The sequence below is a fragment of the Tympanuchus pallidicinctus genome, unplaced genomic scaffold, assembly GCF_026119805.1.
Source record: "Tympanuchus pallidicinctus isolate F22 unplaced genomic scaffold, pur_lepc_1.0 scaffold22, whole genome shotgun sequence".
Lineage (NCBI taxonomy): Eukaryota > Metazoa > Chordata > Aves > Galliformes > Phasianidae > Tympanuchus > Tympanuchus pallidicinctus.
This window is the reverse complement of record NW_026294739.1, coordinates 3631899-3655724: the sequence shown is the minus strand read 5'-3', so window position 1 is coordinate 3655724 and position 23826 is coordinate 3631899. Positions and strand designations below refer to the sequence as shown.

The 23826-nt window shown below is 45.0% G+C and overlaps 1 long non-coding RNA gene across 4 annotated transcripts in view; it reads left to right on the top strand.

The window, feature by feature from the left end:
• The first annotated feature begins 4041 nt into the window (after positions 1-4041).
• LOC128082163 (uncharacterized) overlaps positions 4042-23826 on the top strand; it is a 100681-nt gene continuing 80896 nt past the window's right edge. For all 4 annotated transcript variants that reach the window (XR_008207569.1, XR_008207571.1, XR_008207570.1 and 1 more), the window contains exon 1: positions 4042-4301. This is a non-coding gene — a long non-coding RNA (uncharacterized LOC128082163). The remainder of the gene's footprint in view (positions 4302-23826) is intronic.

The following is a 23826-nucleotide window of genomic DNA, read 5'->3' as shown; positions in this document are numbered from 1 at the left end:
GGGATAGGTGATAACTGCCAGTAATAGGATTAGCATTGATTTCTTTAGCAAGAACAGAGATGTGGCAGTTCCAGCCATTTACTGAACTGCCAGCTTTGAAATATCAAAAAAAAGAAAGAAAAAGAAATCTGCAGAAAAAAAAAAAAAAAAAAGCTTCTTGCAGCATTTTAAAGAAAGGAAAGCCTGTGTGAATTAAAATACACGCATGCACACACACACACACACACACACGTACCCACGCACATGGGGTATATAAATATATATATGGTATGTATATTATATATATGTATCTCGCTTGGTGCTTTTTTTGTTATTGTGTGATAAAGGATCAAAAGAGCTGTCTCTGTTCTAAGCTTCAAGAAAACCTTTTTAAAATTCATTTGGCTTTCTTTAGCTTTCACTTACTAACATATTTTAGGAGCTAATCTTACATATTTACTATTGTATCCTGACTTTTTTTAACCTTGAAATGCAAGCAAAGACAGAATGAGAAAGGGGAAAAAATAAAGGATTCAGAAGAGAAAGAAGGAGGGGATGTGCCTGCGGAAGTCTGCTGCATCTCTGCTGCTCTGGAGGCACAATGTGAAACCCACCCAGTGGTGCCTTTGTAGTGGCACGTCCTCTCCTTGCTGTTGGTTGTGGTCTCTGGAAAGGGTGTAGGATGGAGGGGCCGTAAAATGAGGGTAGTTCAAATCAACTGTAGCCTAAAAGCAAGAGTTTTAGGAGACCGGGGTTGTATTTCCTACCCTTGCCTAAATATTGGAGGGCATCATGTATTTAGAGTCCATTGGCTGTTCCTTTCTGACTTGTATTCAGCTCTTGGGGGAGAAGAATGTTCAAGGGCAACATCAGTGAGCAGAAATGGAAAGTCGTATGCAAGAACTGAGTGCTGTTCGGGAAGATGTCTGCTCTTTTCAGGCTCAGGGCCACTTCTGAGCATGGCCCAGGTCTTAAGGATGTCCTGGATGACCCTCTGTCCAATGATCCCCCAGAGCCCAAACTTTGTACCCTTCAAGAAGAATCTTGTTCTGGAAATATTGGTTCTTTCTCATTGAGTCTTGAGTTGACAAGATACTTTCATGAGAAAGTTCCATATCTTTATGTGAAAAATGCATGTAATAACTCACTGTCCTCATGAGCAGCACAAAGCTGGGAGCAGGATGGAATTAGAGTTTGCTTTTCAGCTTTTAAATCTGAAATAAAAGAGCAACACCAGTTCACAGTCAGTGAAGGGAAGGCTTTACTGCGCGAGGAGTCAGTGCACCATATTCTGTTCAGCTTTCTCCTCTTGTTTGTAGAGAGTTTGGGCTGGATTCCCATGTAAAACCAAATAAAAAGGTTGAGAAGGGAGAATACCAGACCCATTATTTGTAGATGCAGTCAGGATTCTCTCATTTACATGCCATTTGCTCGGAGCCACGTGCAAGGGTATCTCTAAGCTGTTACATATGGTGACTGAATGCTCCCAAACAGGGATGCCCATGAATCCAGCCAAACTTAGGAAGGGTCAGTTCCTTATTATGTACTCTGCATGGGAAGAGGTACTTGGCTGGTTCTCTTGTTTGCCACCCGCTGTAGAGATAAGGGGTCTGTGCTGTAGCAGGCACCAAGTCAGCCACATGCCTTTCACCAGTCTTCTGTGAATCTCCCTTGCTTTGACAGGAACCACGCATGCATTTGTAAAGCTGCAGGCTGATGTCTCACCAACTCCTGGAGATTTGCATTTCTGTGTTCTTATTAACAATCTCCCAAAGATCCACGATGCTCATTTCACAGCCTCACCTTCATTGTGCCCTCTAATCCATGTCCCCAGGGTCTACTTCTGACATTCAAGCTTCAGAGCAGCTTACAAGCCTCTATTATTTTTTTAACATCAAACTGCTGAAGGAATTATTGTTTCTTTCTCTGCAAACAAGGGCCTCCTCCCTCTGCATTCCCCCTCCTTAGAATGCTTAAAAACTTGCCATGACTACTCCACGGGTATAGGAATGCTGGGGCTGCTGCTACAGGTGATCTTCCAACCTTAAAGCGCTGATGCTCCGGAAATATACCTCAGGAAAACTAGTAGGACAAAACCCCTGGTGACTCTGGATATGGAGCCTGTATGGGTGGAGGGAAGGGATCATCTGTTGTAGGCTTCAAGATGGTGGAAATGCACTCATCCTGTGTTTCTGGGTGACAGGAATGGTGGAAGCTAGGAGACATTCAGCAGTGTCCATTTGAAAGCAGTGTTATCTCATCTTTAGAGGGCTAAATGCAAAATCTTTGCTCTTCTGCAAGAATAAAGTACCCAGAGTGCTGGAAAGAGCAGTTTCAGAGGGGTATCTGGATTAATGTAAGAGTTGCTAGAAAATGATAAAGATCTGAGTTTGTTTCCTGCTCTGCATTTTGTTTTTAATGCTCAGTGTCACCAAAACAAGCCATATCCCTTCTGCTCAGTGTAGTGAGAACCCCACGAAGACCTGACCCCAAAGAGCATCTCTGGCCCAGCTAAGCATTTGCACCACAAATCCAGCCAAGCCTGCTGCACTTATTCCAGCTTTCAGTGGCTTTCTGACGGCTAGCATTGATCTAGCACATTTAGTTTAACCGGAAGCCTCCTGCAGTCCTTGCAGGATCACCTTTACTGCTGTCTTGGGTTGAAGACAAACTCCATTCTGCCACAGTGTCTCATCACTGCCACTCCAGCCTAGATTGCTGTGTCTTTCCTGGCCTTGCTGCCTTACTAATCTCCAAATATTCGATACCTAGAAATTAGATTCTGCAGCAAATGGGTTATAATTAACCTTTTCCTGCCACACAGTTTCATGTTTTTTCATTCCAGCCCCACTTCCAAGCACTGCTCTGTGAGCCTAATTGCAGCGGCGGCACCATGGGACATCCGCCAGCCCTTCCCAGGGCTCTCACAGCTCAGGCAATCTCTTTATATCTCTTTCTCTTTAATTTCCTGTAATTAGCCATGCTCTAACTTCTGCACACACCAGGGAGAACGGAGCGCTGCCAAACTCCCTGAAGGATCCCGCCTCCCCCCGTGCCCGCACTGCAGCTTGGGGCCCTCCTGTGCTGGGTTTGCCTGAAGTGCCTTTCCTGGCAGCTTCCATGGGCTCCTTATGCTTGGAAGTAGCTCTAGCTGGTTTTCCATGCCTGGGTCTTTTATGTTCTTGATAATGATTTTATAGAAACCCCATGAATGCTTAACACAGGGATGATGCTTGCAACAGAAGCTCTGCATGGTGAGAGGCTTGCAAACCAAGCAGGTTTTCTGAGATGTTCCTCTCTGGGTCCACCACAAACCTACAGGGCTGCACAAGTTCTGCAATATCCAAAACACATTGAGCTCTGTAGACTCAACTTGGGAATATGGAGATGGACAGGACCTTGTGAAGACCTTTGCAACAAATCATGCTGCTTCAGGCTAATGGTTGTCATGCTGGTTGGAAAAGAGACCTCCAGCAGCATGGTTACAGCTTCTCTCTTGGTGCTTGTTCCAGCATATCAGCAGCTTCAGTGCTAGAAATACTTCCCTTGCATCCAGACTTAGCTTGGTTTAAACTCAAAACTACTAATTTTTAAGTTGGGCAAATGCAATGGCTTTCTTCTTCCCATCACCATCATGGTCTAATAGTGATAGGACAAGGAGGAGTGGTTTTAAATTAAAAGAGGGGAGATTTGGGTTAGATGTTAGGAAGAAATTCTTCACTCAGAGGATGGTGAGGTGCTGGCATTGTTGCTCTGTAGGTGCACCTCTGGGTGCTCCATCTCTGGAGTTGCTCAATATCAGGCTGGATGGGGCCCTGGGAAGCCTGAGTTGATGGGGGGCAACCAGCCCAAGGCAAAGACTGGAACAGCAAGGTCCCTTTCCACCCAAACCATTCTGTGATTCTGTGATTTACCAGGACAAAAATCTATCCCTTCCCCTTTCCATAAGTCTTCTACGTATTGTTCTCTGTCTTCTGATATTTCTTGTTTCTCTTCTTGTATAGAAAAATATAGGTTCCAAGTGAGCAAGAGAATTGTGTGAATTTGTTACAATTTCAGGGAAGATCTTCATCTGAACATACTGTAAATCTTGTGGAATTGAAGTATTTATATAATGGAAATGCTAAGTCACGGCCTGAAGCAGTGATTGAGCACCTGGTGGAAGGCAGGGCCAACCCAGGGGAGCTCAGGTGCATGCAGTGTACCTGAGTGACTGGAAGGGTGGAACAGGATCCAGCCCTTCCCAGACCTCATTTAAGGGTTGGCAGTGGAGGCGAGAGAAGTTTGCTGGAGATTCTTGTTGTACCTGGTGTCTTCTGAGGGTGAGTGGTTTTTCATTCTTTTGTCTATGTGTCCATGGTTGCTGCATTTGGGCTTATCCTCACCTTCTGTAACCTGGCTCTTTGCTACTGTGCTGTTATTGCTATGCTTTCCATCACGTTATAGCATTACAATGTGTTTTCTTATTATAAAAATGAAATGCTTTGTTTTTTTTCCAGGTGAAGTAATGATTCACTGAAAGAAGTAATTTTTTCTTTTTTTTTGTTTAAACCATTATATATTTGGAATGAAGATATTCCCCTTAAAAACAAAACAAAAAGAAAATCAACAAAAAAAAAAAAACAACAACAAGAGACTTGGAGAGCTGCCTAGAACTAAGATAGCTCCTGAATCCTTTGGTCTAACCTGCCAGTACTGCAGTGCTCACATTGTAAAATCCAGATCAGAAACTTCACAGAAGTGAAGTCTATCCAATCTTTTGTTTCCCTGCAACTGTTCCAGGCTCTAATTCCTTCACAACTGAAACCACACTGTGAGTTTACTTGCTGGAAATGGTGTAACCTTGGATTAAGAAGCAAGATCTAACTCTAAAATGAAAGCAGAAAGAAAAGGATTTGTGATTTGGGGGAGGCGTTTCAGTTCCTGCTAGATCCTGATGTTAATTTTGGTGCTAGCGTTATTGAAGTATACCCAGGTGGAGGGGAAAGAGGAACTTCTGTGCATTTGGGTGTTAAGAATAACTCATCTAACAGCATAGATGTTGGAAGGATGGGTTTTTGACCAGCGGGTTGGGCCTGTGATGCTGTGGTTACAAGGTGTGGGATTTTGCTGTGTTGTGATAGCTCCATCCTAGCCTGCCCTCATCCAGTGCCTCCATGCACTGCTGGCCATGACCTTCATAGGGCTAAATCAGGAGATGTGTTCAATCCAGAGGGCTGTGAAAAGACCAGAAATACCAGAATAGCCCCATAGAGTTGAGCACGCCACAGCTCCAGTTGAAATAAATGGAAGGACAAGTAGCATCCAATGTGGCATAACAAAGCACCAGTGAAAGATAGGAGTGTAAAGAAAGAACCTATAGTGAAAAATGGAGAAGGGGAAGAGAACTAAACAAGAATATACAGTCAGTTATGGCTTGCAGGGAAAAGATAAGGCCAGCTCAGAGAGCAGAAAGGCTTAAGGGGAATAAAAAGAGCTCTTACAATTATATCAGGGAAAAGGGAATACTAGAGAGAAAGTAGTTCCATTAATAAATGAAGAGGGAGACAAAATCAATGGTGTTGCTAAAATGGTAGAGCTACTGAACTCCTTTGCTCCCGCAGTGTTTAACAAGGTGAGAAGAGGGGCATAGGAGTTATAAAATAATGAGGGTTTTGACAGTACCATTCTTTGTGGGAAAGGCAGTTTGAGGGAGAAAGCAGCTTGGAAGAATCAGGATGCAGTACTGTAACAAGCAAATGTGCTCGCCCGTGCCTTTTGAGGACTTGCTCATCAATCCACTGTTGATGGCTTCTGGAGAGTAATGAGCAAACCAGTGGGTGAAAATAGCCAGGTGTGATATGCATTTTCCATCTTAAATGGTGAACCCAGGTAATTGCCATCTGGCAAGAGTTCACCAGATGGTGAAATCGCTCCCATGTGAAGCAGGTTAACGAGCCATGAAGAACTCTTGAGCCTTGAGGAGAAAGCCACAGTCCAGTGGATGCTGGTAGGAATTTGCCATGGTTTAGTTCATAGGCAGTTGCTCTGTAGTGAATTATCATTATTTCCTGACATCATTTCTATTTGAGCACAGCAGCAATGCTACAGCATGTTTGGGTGGAAGGAGCAGGTCTCGATGCAGGACGTATCTCAACATTGACCCTTGATGTGCAACCCATTGGTCGCACCCATTGGTCTTATAAATGGTGCAACTTGTGGATCTGGAGTGAGAAATCCAGCCCCACTTTATATTTAAGGAGTGACAAGTGATGAGCTGGAAATTCAGAAAGGAATGGGGAATTCAGAGGGAGGACTGGGAAAAGTTGATTTGTGAAACGTCTCAGGGAAGAGTGGTGCTGGCCAAACTTTGCTCTAGTTATGTCACTATGAAGCCTTCCAGGGAATTTAATGGGAAAGAAACAAAGTTGTGCAAAAACCTGCAGAGAATTCTATTTTAATGAAGAAAATGTCTCATTTTTGGGATATTTCTCTGCTTGCCAAGGAATCTGAAAAAAGAAGCATGGAAAGAATAGCACTTGCAAAAAAAAACAAACAAACAAACCTGTTTTCTTTTTTCCCTTAACAGAATATGGGTATTAAATCACTATTTTTAACCACAGTAATTTATTCAATTTATATGGCAAATGTAACAGTCCTCACAGTTTGTCATTTTAGCTACCTATGACAAAAATGCGTTGTGTTAGTCCTTACCACAGTGAAATTACAACATGGTGCACAGATAAAATGCAGCCAGGAGTGAGTGGCAGGTGCTGGGAAAGTGGTGGAGCTGCTTTAGTTCCGCATGCCAAAAAAAATCAGAGTTGTTCTTGCCATTACGTGGTAGGCCAGAGGCAGCTTCCCAGAAGCCTGAGGTATTTCAGCTGATGAATTGAGCTGACAAACTCAGTGTTTCAGTGGGTAAATTTCAGAAGGGTGATCTCAATGCTCTGTGGGGTAATGGTGCCTGCCAGTCATTCCCATCCAAGGATCTGGAATGCTGGACCGTGTGATGTTCCACCGCTTGCTCCCAGAGCAGTGCTCATTAGCAAATTGGTGACTTAGTTGCTCATCTGAGGCCATCTGGCTAACTTTTCCTGGTCTTCCCACTTCCTTTTAGTTTTGCATTGGTGTTTTTTATCCACCGTTTCCCATTTGGGAACCCTATGGGTCTTCCAGAGCTCATCTGCCCAGCTTGCTGATCTTCACTTGCAGGAGGTCTTTGCTGTTGGATTGCCTGTTGGATGTGCTGTGGTGTCATTTCCAGCTGTCAGGGAAAGACAAGGCTTTCGAGTTGTGTAAGCTTGTTAGTTCTAGTGAACCCATCTCTTGTGGGCTAAGGACCACTTCAGTGGGAAGCACGGCCTGTGCTGGGCCGTCTGACACTGCTCCAAACCACCTAGCTTGAGTTTTGGGGCATAATCAAAGCGGTCTGAGCTGTTGATAATTAAGAGCGCTTGTGATGGTGAAATTCACGACTTTACCACCTCTTTAAGGGCTGTTGAGCTTGCCTTCACATAAAATCCTTCTCAATGCGAGTGGGAATGAAACGTAGCTCTTTTGTAACCATGGCTGCTCAGATATTTTTTGAGTTGAGGCCATTCCCGATCACAAAAAGATGTTTTGCCAAGAATCAACATTTTCTGTGGGAAGATTGATTTTCATGGAATTTCTTTCCAGGGAAATGAAATGAAATGCTCTCTTTGGTGACAAGCTTTATCTCTGCATCTGTCTCGGTGGCTTGTGGGCTTCCCAGGAAGCCTGTGCAGTTGGTTAGAGGGATGCATCATCCACTGTGCCTGGCAGGTGGTGTTTTGGAGTGAACAGAGCTGAGCCATAATGGAGGAAGCAGATGGGTGAATGTGGGAGGCAGCTATGGCATAGGCTGGAAAGGAGCAGGATCGCCAGGTCAAAATGCCACGTCCTGTTTAGGAATTAGAGAGACTTCTGTATGACGCTTCTGAATCAATGTGTTTTTTTTTCTGAACTTCTTCCAAGAGGAGGCTTCAGGGTTTTGCCATTCAGTCTGGTTTTGGTCTAAATCCGACTCAAAATGTTGGGACTTCACTCAGGATGAAGTTCCGTGATTTTTAGTTATGTCCTTTTGCAACAAGAGTGATTAGCAGGAGAGGAAGGGAAGCCACTTTGCAATGGACTCAAGAAGGGGCAGGCTCTACATGTTCTCCATGGTGCAGTGTTTGTCCCAACAAATGCCTGAACCTCCTCAACCCACTGCAAAGTGCATGTTTTCACGTTCTGTTCCTAGCAGTGCCAAGTGTCTGCCTTCCCCAGCCAGTTCTGCATGGTGATGTGTAACTGAAGGGTTCCCACTTGGTTGCAGAATTGCCAAGAAAAGCTTCTTCCCAAGAAGCCAAACAGTCTGAAAAAGAGTAACGTGAAACTCCTGCTTCTCGCTGTCTTTTCTGTCCTATTGTCTGCCCCTTTTAATCTTTTGTGAGCTGCTGTGGACATTGGATAAACCTGCCCCAAGCCCAGATCCCAGCGGTCACAAAGACTTCAGGCAGCAATGACCATTTGCTACTGCAGTGGGACTGACAGTAGATTAGCTGGGATGTAATGGATATTCCTGCTAGTGGCCAAGTCCCATAGCTACCATGCTCCTTCTCCTTGGCTTTGGTACCAGAAGGAGGAACTGTGCAGCAGGTACCTGGAGACATGGCAGATCTCTTCCCATGCAAGAGACCATTGGATTGGGGAATTAACCACTCTACCCCATTGCTCCAACCAAGAGACCACCTCACACTCTGTGCAGGTATACCTGAAACAAGTACATCCCCACCAGCAGGATAAGTAGAAACGTGCAACACAATGAGGAGCCTTTCTGTTGCCTTGGCAGAGAGGGGATGGGATCCTGAATTTTGGGGTTTTGCTCCTGCAGTGTTGACAAGGCAGCTCCTTCCTCTGGGTTTACAGCAGAGAGTGCAGGTTGGGGCAGCATTTCTGCCAGTGCTCTGCATGGCAGCCAGTCCTTCCCCTCCCTTTAATTCTCCTTGCATGAGTTCAGGTGCGGCGAGGGATGAATTTCAGCCGTAAAGATTGCGAGGCAGCTCCCTGCTTTTACACCACTGGGGAGAGGAACAGCCTCCTGAAACGCACTGACAGGGGCTGTGTTAGCATCACACGTGTCCTTATGCCCCCAACCCCTAAAACAATGGCAGCTCTCCCTCCCACATCACTTCAGGATGCAGCTGGCAGGGCGCAATAAAATAGCGGTGCCTGGTGCTATCATTAAAAAACTATTACAGAAATAGCTGGGCTTCCACTCGGCTGTGTCAATGTAGAAACTGTATTTCCTATTTATTTGTTCTGTTTGTTTATTTTACCAGACCACCCCGTGAACCTGGGAGAAACATGCTAGGAAAAAAAAATTATAGCAACGCCAACTATTCTAGGAGATACACGAGCCCCTCCATGTTTATCAGGTTGAGGGCACTGTATTTTGATGTCAATAAGCAATTTTTCCAGCCCGGTCTCCTGCCCGACCCTTTTAATCCATCAATATATTATTAGAGATAAAGTTGGTGGAAGCCTGCTGCAGTTAGAAGATAAATGACATCTCTGAAGTCAGGCATTAAAGACTAGATTAAGGCCTTGTGACACCGTTTTCAGTGCTCATCTGTGCACTTCTGTTCAACCTATCACACTGAGTGACAAGAAAGAAAAATAATGAACTGGGCCAAGGAAAGAAGAAGGGAAAAAAAAGGCAGAAAGAGAGAGAGATTTTTTCCCCCCTAACACACAAACTACATCAGTTCACACTCAGGATTAGACTGCATTTAAAAAAAAAAAAGGGGGAAGGGGGAGGCTGGAACTGGATGGTACTATACAGATTAAAATAGGAAAAAGGGGAAGCTGAATGAGGAATTGCAGTCCGGCTTTGTCCTGGGTTTGTTTTATTATTTCATTTTTATTTAGTTTTATTCAGCATTTCATTTTTTTTATTTCATTCTGTGTGGGTTTTTGTTTGTTTGTTTTTCCCCTCTCTTTGCAGGACTGACCTAGTTGAGTTTGCAGGATCCTAAGGGTTTCGTCTGGAGCTAAAGCAAATCCCATTTAGGACCAAGGAAATACATCCTTTCAAGGGGCCAAGTGAAACTGCCCATAGACAGACGGGTCTCCTCCCTCACTCCCATGCCCACTCCTTGTCTTGGTGCAGCTGTGATGTTTCACTTGGGTTGGCTGTTAATGCTGATGTTGAAGACATCCCTGATGGCACAACGACAAGGCTGGGGCATTAGGGTTTAATGCTGGGTGTTTTTTGTCCTTGTGTGTCTGGCAGTACTGTGCAGGAGCTTTGGGGCTTCATATGCAGAGTCCTTGAGACCAGTAAGTTACAAATGCATCCTTGGGAACCAGATGCTGGCTGTGATTTTTTTTCTGTCAGCTGTGGGCCTTCCAGGTGTAAGCTCTGTCCATCTTGCAAAAATGCCCCACCTTGGTGTTAGTGCCAAGTTTCCAGCCTTCCACTGTGGTGGGGATCTTATTGCTCCCTTCCTGCTGGAATCAACTGAAATTCAAGACCACCCCAGGCTCAGTGATGACTCCATTGTTACGTTTGATCTCTGGGGCTCCCTTGAGAACGGTTCTTGCTCCTTCAGTTCCTGTAGGTTACCTGATGCAGAAAAAAATACTGTTTAGTGCCCACTGCTATCGCATCATGATGACAAAATAGACCAATTGTAATTGGCTGCAAGCCTGGCCACTGCTTTGCAGGGGTAAGAGGTAGAAGATCAACCTAGTGCTCGTGCAGAGCCTCAGGGTGCTGCTTCATTCCCATGGGCCACCAAGTGACTGACAGAGATCCATCTGCTCCACTGGGCTTCATCTCATTAGGGAGCCAAACATGGCAGTGCTTTACCCTGACAGCACGAACTCACAGTTGGGTAGGCTGGCATGGCTGGTCTGGCAGGCCCATCTGTGCAAAAGGTGGTATTTTATTATCATAACTATTATTAGTGACTAAAAGCCTGCTGTGGAAGTAGGGATTGGTCAAAGGATGTCATCCTTCCACTTGGGACAGTTGCCCACAGCAAGGAGCCTTTGCATCTTGGCAGAGCAGAGATGCCTGTGCTGGATCTAGCCTGAGATCTAACGTGCCTCTCTGGGGTCTCCATTCTGTACAGTATGTACACTGCTGCCGTCTTCTCCTTTTGAAGATATTTTTTAATGTCTTAAAAAAAAAAAAAAAAAAAAAAGATTACTTTGTTACAATCATTCAGCAAAGGGTTTCTGCGCCTGTAGAAAATATTAATAGACTATTATGAGGTCCTACAACTAATTTTTCCACACATATCATCTGTCTTTGCATGGTTATTAAACTCCAACAATATTTCATGCAATGCTTTCCTGCTAAATTAATTTGGTTTCTTCTTCTCCTGCTTCTTTTTTTTTTTTTTCCTCCTTCCACAACCTTTAAAATTAAATTGAATCTTCATAATTACGGCTTTTTTGTTGTTCCTCATATCTTTTTCTTTTCAATTTTCCTATCAAAGTGGCTATACAGTTTAATAAAGATGTAAAGAAACAGAAATGAAAGTGTAAGGGACAGGAAGGCTGCGTTGGGATCAGAGACTGGGGGCTCTGGGAGGACTGGTACATTCTGGTAAGAGTGGCATAGAGGTGAGCACAGAGTTGGGTGGCACTTTGCTGGGTTGGCTCCACCTTATAGCGAAAATGATATTTCTTTAATTATTTGTAGCATGGGAATTCAGAGAAAGTGGGCTTCCAGCAGGATTCGTCCTGACTTATCCATAGGTTTTTGGCATTAGACTGGTGCAGCTTGGGTTCCGCTGGCTGCCTGCTGCTAGCTGGGGTGCTAAGTGGAATGCTCCCAACAGCATCCCTCGGTTGCATGAGGAAATGCTTCCTTGCACACCCAGTCCTGCTGTTCAAGTCTGCTGGGTGCAGGACTCGGGCTTTCCTGAGGTTACCCAGTTCATCTGCTCTCACTCTCTTGTCAACACCTCCTCAACAAGCTGGGATATCTTGGGTACCAGGGAAAAAAAATGCTTTGGTCAAACTGTAGGGTAGTTTGGCACAAAGCCACAGTCTAGAGCTTGTCAGTGTCTTCAGGCAATTCCTGATGCCTTCTGGAGTGGAGCTTGTAATCATTTCAAAGCCTAATTGTGTAGAGAAGTACTGTGAGCTGGTTTTCTGCCTCTCAAAACTCTGTCAGACTTCAGCTGACTGCTGTATTCTTTATCAGGGATGCTCGATAGGTCTCACCTGAGAAGTGGGTAATCTTCATTAGCTACTGACCTACATAAATTGGTATTAAATAATAATAAATGGGAACTTTCCTCTTCTCTCCCTTCTTTTGTTCTGTCCAGCTGAGGAGGATGGGCAATAGAGGAAGCAGTAACTGCTCAACAGAGAGATCAGTCCCTTGCATAGGACAGGGTTTTTACCCTCTGCTGAAGATGGTATTAACTAATTCCCTTTGGCAGCTGGGATGGGTGCCCAGGACTGTGAACACCATGCTGGCACTTTGCTGGCTGAGTCATGTGGAGCCAAACCTGAAGGCAAGGAGATCTTTGTGAAGGTCTGATCCATTCAAAATTGGACAGGCTGCAATGGAGAACAACCACCTTTATGGGATGGACCAAAATCTTCTCTAATCCCAGGTAGAAAAAGTAGCGGCCAACAGTAGGGCTTCCTGATAAACTCAGGAGCAGCAAGCTCTTTATTCATTGGGTCATGAGCTGACCTGGCTGGAAAATGGTCAGTGGAGCTGAATGCCTCAATGGGTTCAGGGAGTTTGCCTTCAAAATGGTCCTAGATGATGCCTACATCATGACTGTAGCTACATGTCTTTGGTGAGAGGTCCAAGCCCTTGCCACAGCTCCTCAAAGGAAATGACTGTTTTCTTGGTTTGACATATGCACTTACCAATAGGTGGCACCAATGGAACAGAAATGTGAAACTCCATGCAAATTTTCTTGGAGAAGAGGGTGATGGGAATTTTCTCCTACATAACTATGGACATCCTGCAAACAGATATTGATTATATACCGCTGTCACAGTTAAAATACACTAAAGTCTGGAAGGCTCTTAAGGGACAATAGGAATCAACCCAAATTGCTTGTGATACTATTAAATGTCTTGAATTTAGATTCACGTGAAAGTGATAAATGTTTAACACAGTGTATTTAGCAACGTGATCAGTTCTTATTCACGGTTCGGAGGTAAGATTATTCAGATATGGTAAATGTGATCATAGAAAAAAGAGTTTATCTCAGGTGAGAAGATAATCAATTTTCCAAATGAATCCTTGCAGAATCTTTGCACTTTCTGGAGTTGCTGAACTCCCAGCAGAGACATCTGTGGTCCCAGTTAGGAGGAGCTGAACCTCCTTCTTCCAATAAATTCAGATGGAGCTGTGGCAAGACACAAATCAAAATCCAAGGTCAAATTCTGTCCTCAATTCGGTGGACCTGATTTGGTCCATGAAACTGAGGACCATAAAAATAGTGCAAGATACACGTACAGGAAAGCTCAAGATTGTGAGATGATGTTGCAGACAAGCTACACCAGTCACTCCACACCATTCCCATGATCATAGGCAGACTATGACCCCGCTAGGTTTTGATGTTTGGTTTATTCTATGCATTCTATACACTTAAAAAACAGTAGCCTTGTTTCCCAGTGTTGTAAAGATGATGAACGTTATCCTTCACATCCCTTTGCTCATCAGCCGTGTGTTTACATACCCAGCATCTGGCTACACTATTATTTATATTACAGGAGACCAAACCAAAAAAACCAACTCCCGACGACCTCCAAGGAAATCAAAACATTTGGGCCAAACCAGAGTGAAATGCTAATTTTTTCCCATATGAACCACTGCTACAGCAAAATATTTACTGTTTGCGATTATGCAGGCTTCTCATGTTAAGTTTTTACTGTGAAATTTATGGGCATGTTTGCATTTATATGTCAAAAGTTCCTCAAATCGCCACAATAGTCAGTTAAGGAATAATTTAGTGGTGAGATAGGGGAAAAAATGGAGAACCGAAACCTTTGGTGAATGAGTTCAGGGCCTGTAAAGCAATGTCAAAGTGAGTTATTTGATTATTTCCTGCAGTGCCTTTTGCGCCTGCCACTGTCTATGTTGCTTGTTGCTGTGTAAATGGGATGGCAGCATGGTTTTAGTTGAGTTCAGTGCTTTCATAAACAGAACCCATAACTCCCTTATGGGTAGGCCATGGGTGTCTGTAGGGTTTGGCTGCGGAGGTGAAGGAGAAAACGTGGCTTAGCATTTCAGGGTGAATGTGATGTCCTGGTGGCTTGTCTGTTCAAGTGGACAGCCTGGACTTCCTGGATGGACGAGCCAGTGCAGGCTCTCCCCTTCTCTGCCCCCCTCTCACCAATGGCCATCCCATTGGTTTCCCAGCACATAGGCAATGTTCTGGACCGGTCGGCATTTTGAGGCAAAGAACCCTCTGGTTAAAATGTCATCAAGAAGACAAACCTCAAAACATAGTTCTGCAAAAGCCAGTCCATCACAGGAAGAGAAATAGGAACTCTCTTTAAGAATACTACAGCATCCTGCAAACAAGAGTGTGTGTGTGTGTGTGTGTGTGCAGGGGAGAAAGTGCAGGCGTTGGGCTGGGCACAGGCATCTGCAATCAGGTACTCATCAGGCACCTGATCTAACTCCATTTTCTTCTCAGCATTTAACAAATCAGGAAAGAAATGCCCCTGTCTAGGGTCACAGATAAATCTTCTGCCCTGGACAAAGGGTAGATCTCCTTGTCAGCGCACTGATTTATTGTGACCTTATAGTCAGACTCTCTAATTTTTGCACGTGGCTATAGGTGCCACCAGTGATTTGTTTTCTCTTGATATGCCCTGGTTGCTCCATAACCGGCACTGCTGTGGGATTACTGATCTCTTTATGGGGTCATGGTTTGGGTGGCCGTTGCACTGCAGCTCTGCAGTGGCCAATCTATGGTGTCTCTGGTGGTAAAAGGATTCTCTGTGTCTGATTCTTGGGGCCCACAAGCCAGGTGCTCTGCTTTGCCTCCTCTAAGGCCACAACAAGTATGGGGGGGATCTGCGGGGTCTCAAACAGCCCAAATCCAGAGTGATGAGGAACTGTCTACTGGTTCTCCTACCATTGCACCCTCCCACTGCTGCTGTGCCAAGGTCCTCCGTTCACATGGGAGTTGGAAGAATCGCTGTCCCTGGAGGTGTTCAGAGCTGTGGAGATGTGGCACTGAGGGATATAGTCAATGGGAATGGTGGGGTGGGTTGGGGTTGGACTTGGTGAATCTTAGGGGTCTTTTCCAACCTAAATGATTCCATGACTTTATGATTCTATGCTCCTCCCATGGTGCTTGTATTTGCTGCTAGGATCTTCAGAGTTCTCATCCACGAGAGCTGTATGAGACAAATTTCATAAGGAGGCGTTCTTGTTGCACCCAGTGGGCATCCAAAGGGTCCACCTCTGCCATGCCACACATTAACACGGTGACAAAACTAGAAGGGAGGCAAGCAGTTAGATCTGGCAGTGTTTGCAGTGCTGCCACTAAAAGCCTGCACTGCCTTAAACCACCACAGCTTTTCTGTAGCATGCACAAATTGCCTCTTACCTAAGCTACCTAGAATGTATTTCAGAGAGCTTGGGACAGCGGTGCCCTGATCTCTGCTGGAGCTCCTGTGCCAAATCATTGTGGCAATTCGTTGTATCATGTTTGTATTTGGAGAAACAAAACCAAACGAAACACGGGGAACGATATCTATCTGCATTTAATGCAGCACATTCAAAGCACAGATCCTGGCAGAGCAAATTCATGCTTCATGCAGAACTCCTGAAGCACATTGCTTTGTGCAAAAGCCTCCAAGTCCAGCACTACCCTATCTCTTTCTTCTTTACAAACATACAAAGGGATAATAAAATAGCTAAGAAGCAAAAGCAGTAAAATTTCATACCCAGAGGGGAGAAATGGCATATACTGCCCTGAGCCTATAGCCGAGGCCAAAATATATAGAGAGAGACTTGGGAACTGTTTTCTTTCCTGGTGCGATATTTTACCTCTATTGCCCTCAGAACCAGTCAATATTTGTATAATATATATATAAAAATAACCTCAGATGGATGGATAAAAACCAAGCAAAATTCAGCTCAGAAAGCCTTTTATTCCAACTGGAAAATTGCCCTGCAAATGTACTCAACACAATACCCACTACTTCACTTGAAAGTGACAGTTGCAGCTGTTAACGTGGCTACATTATCTCATCTTTGGAGACAAATTTCAGGCCATATTTCACTGTAGCCTGGTAATGTATATATGCCCTAAAGACTGCTCCAGCCAGATCTGTCTTGCTGTATAGATTTCAGATACGGCTGTATACTTCCCGAGGTTTTTGCCTTCCCCTTGTTAGTCAGGTAGGGCAGGAGGTTAATAAAACATCACCGCATTTCCAAATGGTGCCCATTTCGTGAGAGGGGTGAGAGACAGAAGGGAGAGCATCCTACCCTGGGAATGGAGGAGGATGGCAGCTCGGCTTCTGGGAGCGATGCTCTCAGCGGTTGGTTGCGCTCAGCGTAGGGCTGGCATCACTGGCACAGAACCGAGGGAGAAAACAGCAGAGATTTGAAATGCCCCTTTGCTGCCCCTGCTATGGCTTAACGGTGGTCCCCAGTGGTGTTCTCAGAGCTGTTCCTCCTGGTGTGATCCCATGTCCTTTGCAGATCTGAACGGGGGGCTGTAACTAGGAATTCTGGGACTGTCGGGAAGGGAAAGACATAAGTAGGAAAAAAATAGCATCTATTAGGATTTTAAATAGTCTCTTGAGTCTCTCCATTATTTGAGACACTTAAGATCGCTTGACAAAGCCCCGGAGAATGTACAGAAAGCCAGACAGGGACCTTTGATGGATGTTTTAAACTATCTAATGCGTCTTTTCCAACTCTATCCACTAAAAAGTGACTAATTGGTTGCTGTTCTTCATTACTACGATTATAACAGTGTCCCGAAAGAGATGGGCACTCCCCCAAGTGGGATGCTACCTATCCATCCCCAGCTCAGCAGGTGCTGCTGCGTGTAGCCATTCATTTTCAAGGCAAACATCTGTGCCGTGCACTGCAGCGCCTGCATTGCACCTTGTCCAACGAGAGCTGATGCGTGTGCACGCTGTGACCAACCTTCTCCGTGGGGATGGAGAAGACCACGACCAGTTGATTGGGCACGGGGGGGAAGCCCAAAGCTGGTGAGAGCCTCCAGTCATGCACATTCTACTCTACGAAGCAAAGAGGGAGAAAGTTTACCGGGAGCTCCCAGTAAAGTTCAGAGAAATAATCAGGCACGCTTTATTTTTATCTGGCTAATTTTCTCTGCTGGAATTAGTTGTTTGAATGGAGAAACCTGCTGGAGCAGGAAGGGAGAAAAGCCTTGGACGGAGTGGCTGCGCCTCCCAGGCCCTGAAATTTAAGATCTTTATAAATGATCTGTTAAAACTATAGTGACGATAAGCTTATGAATCATGATCTATATTAATCAGGGCTGCTGATACGGAAAGATTAATTGAAACGTGCAGTTCTACACAAATGATAAAGTGGTAACAATTTAATATCAGACAAGGAGAGTGAAGAAATTACACTCCAAGCTTCATGCATCATTACTATGGATATTAATATTTTACACAGCGCAACAGCATCGGGAATCATAATGAAAATCCATAACTAGTGCACAGACATGATTAAATACAACAGTCTTTAGGTGCTGTTTGGTGACGGGGGCTTAGCCATATTTCACTCCTGCTGCCGGTGATTCGAGTGATAGAGTCTAGACGTGGGTGATTAAAAAGTGTTCCTCCTAAAGGCTGTTAACCTTTTACTACTGAAATGAATTTCTTTGATTTTTAAATTATGCCGCTCACTCTGTGGGGTTTTTTTTTTTTTTTATTTATTATTATTTTTTTTTTTCCCCCAAATCAAAACCTTGTCCAGAATATCGATGGAGCAGGTTCCCCAGGCGGTTGACAAAGCAGAAGCAAAGCACCACGAAGCAGACACGGAGGGGTATTCAAGAGCTGGAAGGAGAAAGAAGGGGGAGAAAACAGGTTAAAAAAACAGGTTTTCAGTGCTCGTCATTATGGTGGTGCATATATTAGATGTAATACCCGGTGCTGCGCTGGGCCGTAAAGGTTTTATCCGCTGGAGTGCAGAATGGGCGCATTACTCACAAGTGGCAACGGCGCCGGTGAGTTATGCACCTCATTCCCGACCAGCACAGATAAAAACTTTATGCTGCACCACGTCGTGGCGTCTCTCTCCTCGATGTGGGATTCATCAGCTCTGGTGGGGGCTGGATCTGGCCGTGAGTGAATTGCGGTGGGCGGGGGGAAGTGAGCCCTGACTCAGCACTGCGGAAAAGAAAACCCTTTGAGAAAATGCTTGGGTGACTCTTTAAATCCTCGGAGCTTCAAGGAAGGACATCTTTGCTATCTGGCTTTTCTGTGGAGATGGGGAGGGTCCAGACTGGCCCATATGTCACATGAGCTGCTAAAAACACAGTGGATTTTAAACACACTACTCATTGACTTTCCATCTTGGCCTACAAAAGTGATGGTTAGCGCTGTCCCACCCAAAGTGCCTACTCCTTCAGGAAAGGGCTCTCCTGGCTCTGCAGCAGTGTGGGATGAGGCCTCAAGCCTTGGTGTTGCCATGGGAGTTGGTGGTGGTGCGACCTGGGAGTCACCTCCTACATATGGGAGAAGTCTTGGAGATGCTACATGACTTGGTCTAGTTTAGATGGCATCTGTCTGAACTGCAGATCTAGCTTAGAGTGGACCACAAGAATGGTGGAAATGCAACCAAATGCAAGCATGCATGAATCAAGTCCAGGAGTTGGACTCGATAATCCTTTTGGGTCCCTTTTAACTTGGGATATTCTGTGATTCTATTCTCTGATTTTATGAATTGCCACCTTGTACCATTGAAATTTTGGCTTCTTATGAGTAGATTACACAGTGACCAGCACTCACATTCTAGTACAGCAATGCCAATGAGCATCCAATGCACGTTAAGGCAAAATACTTCCTTGTGTTCTGTGAAATCAAAATATTTTGTATTCCCAAGAGATCTCGAGTGCTGATAGTTCTAGTCTTGGGCATCATTTTTCTACTGTGGTTTTTGTAGCTAACAAATTTTCTCTGAAGGACTGCCGGCATCCAGAACCAAACTATGGAAATATGGAAGAAGTGGGTTTTGCATGTAAGGGGCAGGTTTCTGGGAATACTTAGATCTCAGGTGTCATGTCTTGAATGAGTCCTAGAAAAGCCTTAGGGATACCGAAGGACTTTCAGTGTCCAAGATCTTGGATATGAACTCTGGGATAAGTTTCAGCCGTGCAGTAGGCAGTGCCCAAGAAATGAAGTTGCATCCGGAATAGCTGCAAATGGCAGGACATGTGGCAGGATCCATAAGTGGTGTGGGTATATGGCTTTTCTTTCTGAGCAAAAGAATGCTGAAAGGACAAAAACAGATGCTTTGCTTTGTAGAAGAAGATGATCACATACCATCATGATGGGCCTAGCATACATATGACGGTGGAGGACGTGCAACAGTGGACGAGGACATGGCAGTGGGGTGGGATTAGCAAGGAGGATAACAAAGCTTTGGTGCTTCCCTTGTCACTTGAATTGGGCATCCTTTGGATACGTCTCACCTCCCCCTCTCCCTCCAGAGGTTTGAAAACACAAGGCTGAGAGGGAGCAGCTAATAATCAATGACATTAATTAATAGATGAATGGCAGAGAGGCACGAGTATTGCCCCACGAATGAAAAGCAAATCCCAGCCAAGGGAAAACGGCAAAACTGTAGCAATTTCTACTCTGTTACCCTTGAGATTTGGCTCCAGATTCAAAGGATAGGCAGGCGGAGAGGGAGGTTGGGAGGAGGCGGGCGGGAGGGGGAGTTGGCTCATATTCTGCTGTGACCCAATTCCATACAAAGCATCCTGTAACAAAACACGTCTCTATCTACAAAGTACAAGTAATCTTTGTTTTCAGTACAATACTTATCTGCATTTAGACCGACGATGGCAGTGCTTGGCTTATTTTCATGGATCCAGTTATCCTTTTTATCCCTGTGAGCGTGTGTAAGTGTGCGTCTGCGTCTCCTCCTCTCCATTCTCCTTTGCTGTCTCTTGTGCCTGTGCCAACAGCTCTGCGGTTGTGGGGTGCCGTTAGCCATCAGCAGAGATGGAAATACTGAAGGTCAGGGCCATTTTCAGGTTAGCCCAATTATTTGGAGCTTTGGGAAAGGGCGAGATTGAGAACTAGTCTTTACAGCATCTACCCATGGCCTGAGATGGGGCAATAGTGGCAGACTGGGAACCAGTGTGCAGTTTGTGAGATGCTGGTGCTGCCAGGGTTATTACCAGTCTACTCTCCGAGTCTCTGCACGATCTCCAAGTCTTTACACATCTGCTTCTGCTGGTACCTTTTAGGCAGGGCTGGTCTTCTAGCATTTGCCTTCAGAGCACCTCCCAGCAGGGTAGTCTTGTCTTGGTGGGACTGTTTGCAGGCACTACTGTGCTGAGCAGTGTCTGAAAGAGATGTCCAATGTCCCAAAAGGCAAAGTCGCAGAGGGGTAGCCTGATACTAAATCTGACTCTCCCAATCATGCTGTCTTCTTCAGTTGTACCAAAGGGGGTGGTATGTCACCGAATCACAGTGCTTTCAATCATGGAGCATCCATAAGGATGCCATCATCTGAATTCATCCCACTGCACACTGGTACTCCTGAATTTATGAAGCCTTTCTGCCTTCTCCCTCTCATCTCTACTACGACAAAGCACTCACACAGTTTGCTTCCATTGGTTTCTGAACATTTTGGGAAGTAAGGTGTCAATGTATCATTGTCAGTCATCCAGTAACACGAAGGAAAGGGACAGGAGACGTAAAGTGGTGTATCTAGGAGTTACACACAACCCAAAATTAGACCAATGAGGTCCATTGGGGATCTAGAAGCCATAACCTGTGAAGGAGGATTGGAGAGTGTTCAACCGTTCAGATTGAAGAGCACACAGATCTGAGGGCTCTTCAGGGCCATGATTTTGGCTTCTACCCTCTGAATCTTAGCCTGTTGAATGTTATGCTACCTTGATTTAATTCTTGTCCCTTACATTAATATTTGCTATGTTCGGCTGTACTGAATCCTGATTTTGTTTCTTATTTTTAATCCTTGCTTTTCATCGGAATCCAACCCTAGAGAATATGTATATTTTAAATAAGAATAAGAATAAGCACCAAGTGTAAATACATGTAATTCCGTAGTAATCATGTGTTTTACAGGCTGTTGACAAATTTGCTCAGCTAGAAGTAAATATCCTCATCTCCTTCCATCCCTGCACCAACAGCCTCTGTTTGTTGGGTAATCAGTGCGACCTCTTCCCAGGAGAGCTACCTGAATTGGTGCTGATAGGCAGATGTCTGCTGTTCTGTTTTTTTTCCCTTTCTTATATATTTGTGCACGGTGATTCTTCACCCTTGACAATCCTCCAATGATCTGCCAGCTTTTGGGGAAGGATCTCTATGCTCCTCGTTGCTTAGTTTGCCCAATAGCGGAAACAATGCTTTTGAACCCCTGATCGTGTCTGGGTTTGGCACACAAGTGGTAGATGGAGTTAAGGAGGAGCAAGTTTCAGCTTGAGGTCTTCTCTCCAAAAAGGAAGAGAGTGCTGCCAGAAGAAAGCAAATTGCTTTCCTCGAGAGACACGGTGCTATGGGAGAACTGTACCCATGATCCAGGCTACACCTTTGCAACCTTAATGGGCATCACAACTGACTATATTCTTTTGGTAAAACAGCAGATCTTGAACTTTTGCCTTTTATCATGAGTATATCTATTTTTCATTCAAAAACATAGTTTGCAAGAGGAGGACATCTCTGGGTGTGAGACAGGTGGACAGATCTGGGAACATTCATGGGTGAATAACCCAGCCCCAGTGCTGGGTAAGCAGCGTGCAAAAAGATGACAATGCATCCTTTATAATCCACCAAATGACACAAAATCTGCCAAAGAAAAGCAGAGGGAAAGCATTAAAGACGTTCACAAAATGCAAGAGTGCTGAAGAGAATAGAAAAGAGAGGAAAATTTCGGTGGAATTTGTCAGAGCAAGCAGCATATTCTTTTCTCTATAACCTCCATTTTAATGCATTTTGGCTTGAGATCTTCCCCAGTCAAGTCTGCAGGAAGCAGCACATAGAGCTGGGTGGGGGTCAACTCACTTCTGCTCAGCACAGAAGAGAGGTGTATATCTAGAAAACCTTCCCTTTTAGGAAAAGCTGCAAGAGTCAGGACTGGCTCTCCTCTTGAGGAGAAGGAGACAGGATGTGGGGAAAGAGATCATTCCTCCAGCTCATTTCCTCTCCGGATAGCCTTCTGCTAGCTGAGAGGCTGCTGAAAAGAGAAAGACAATAAATTGTTCTTCACATCTGCAGGGGATAGGAAGAGAAGTAAGAGCCCTAAATTGCAGCATGGAAGATTTAAGTCGGGTGCTCAGAAAAACACTCTGGTGCTAAGGGTAGTGAAGAACTGGAATAAATTTCCTGAGGAGGCTGTGGAGTCTCCAGTGTTTAGGAAAAGGTTAGATGAGCATCCTTCAGGGTTGCTTTAGACCTGCATGATCTCTTCCTGGAGGGATTAGATGACATCTCACCTCCTTCCCAGCCCTGGGCCCTGCACCTCTAAAGCACTTTCTGACATTTGTTCTGATGATGGAGCAAACCCTGGTCTAAAAGAGCCATGGTGGGACATGGGCTGGGGGGCTGGAGGGGGCTTCTCAGTCTCTGAGAGAAGGGGAAATGCAAAATTTACTCAAGTGGGCTGGGAGGTATTGAGGTTCAAAGCCGTGTGTTTGAGTCCCTGGAGCTCAGCGTTGGGTCAGGTTTTGCCTCCACTGGCCTCTGGAGATGGACAGGCAGACAGAGAGACCATTGCCGTAAGTCCAAGAATGAGGCCATCAGGACTGCTCACTCATGTAGTGTGGAGATGACCTCCACGGTGGCTCTGCTTTGCCAGGACAGAGCATGAAGATTGTCATGAATATGACGAGGACTTTTCCAAAGACCAGAGCCCTCTCCCGTCCATAGATTTCATCACCAAAGCCCAAGAATGAACCCCAGCGTCGCTTCACTCAAACCTGGTGGCAGATTTTCTCTCTCTTCCTCCAGCAAATTGCTCAGGGGCAAAGAATTGTGAAAAAAAAATGCAGAGATGGTGGCCAAGAGCCGGTCAGCAGATGGGGTTTGGTAGTTCCTATGAAGATATTGAATGGTGCTGAGCCGTGAGCATCCACATGTGCAAGTGGGGATGAGGAGAAGTCCTTTGTCACTTCTCCAGGCTGGATTCAGCCTCGTGGGACTTCCCCAGACTGCTGGGATGCTGGGAAGAAGCAGGTGGACCACTTTTCCAAGGGGACACTGAAGAAGAGAGAGAGGAAGGCAGGGGAAGGAGGGGCTGGGGAGAAAACCAGAGAGAAAGAGGGAGAGAGAGAGAGGGAGTGCGGGGAGGAGGGGAAATGAAAGGATATTATTTTTTTTGTATCTGTCATTTCCCTGCTATCTCCCATATGACTTCTTAATCCATCAGAATGCTGGGAAGATAATGTTTTGGGCGAAATAACATGAGAGAGAGGATAGACTCCCAAGGACCAATATCTTTATTGCTCGGAGGATAAACGGATTATGTCAGCCATTTTCTGTTGCTGACAGCTTTTCTTATTAACCGATTTTATTTTTTAATCTTCCAGGGAAGAAATATGGTTTTATGTCACAATAAAACGCCGGTCACATCTAATTCTGCCCTCAAACAAACAGATTTCTGAAAGCCTTGCA